We start from the raw sequence: 989 nt of genomic DNA on the forward strand, positions 1-989 counted from the left end.
AAGGGGAACCGAGATCCCACAACCTGTATCCTGGGTAACCTGGTGACCTGACAACATGAACTGATAACAGATGCGGAGCCTGGTGGCTCTGCCTTGGATGCGCTTGGTGTTAGGATGCATAACTACAGACCATCCGTCCATGGATGATCAAGACAACGGCGTGAAGGTGCGGACGGCTGTCTCCACTCCTGCTGAACCTTTACATGCGAAGGGAAGCAGTCACACTCTACACATGTGGGTTTGGAGACGCCAGAAAGGACCCAAAATCAGCCAAAAATAGGTGTCTTCCAGTCTTATTTCCTAATGGAGTTTGATGCCCGAGGTCCAACACTTAGCACTTCAAACTGCCTTAAATGTTTGTGCTACTCGAAGTATGGAGCACTGGGACTGTTGCTTTGTCACACACCCTGAAGACAATCGGAGCATTTATACATACTGGTGGCTGCCATGCACCCTTAGCTCCAAGCGTGCCGGTTATGTCATGTTTCCTGTGGAGATGTCAGCAAATATCACCTCAACCGGGGCATCGTTGACGGACCACAAAAATGATTCTACCCAGTTACGACTCGATGAACCAACGGATGTGTTGGGGTTACAGCAGAAGCACGGGCAAGGGGTGGTAAGCCTATAACCAAAGCATGGGCAAGGGGCTGCTCACAGGAACGTGGGTGGCTTAAAGGTAGCTCTACCACCAGGACGTCAGCGTGAGCAATGCCTCTGCAAAGCCGCGTCCCTGGGACTTGGAGGCAGCCCCACGGGAGGGTGTCCTCTTCCACAACAATTACTTACGTCTTGGACAACCCAGAGCTGGGTCTGTCCCTCCCAACTTCAGCTGTCAACTTGACACAGCCCAGAGTCATCCTCTAAGAGAGGAGGCTCAACTGGGGAACTGGACAGATCAGATTGGCCTGAGGCCATATCTGTGAGGAAGTGTCTTGATTGTGGATTATTGTCAGAGGGTGCCGTCCCCCGTGGGCAGTGCCATTCCT

Source organism: Mesocricetus auratus, unplaced genomic scaffold (assembly GCF_017639785.1).
Source record: "Mesocricetus auratus isolate SY011 unplaced genomic scaffold, BCM_Maur_2.0 Super-Scaffold_2245, whole genome shotgun sequence".
Lineage (NCBI taxonomy): Eukaryota > Metazoa > Chordata > Mammalia > Rodentia > Cricetidae > Mesocricetus > Mesocricetus auratus.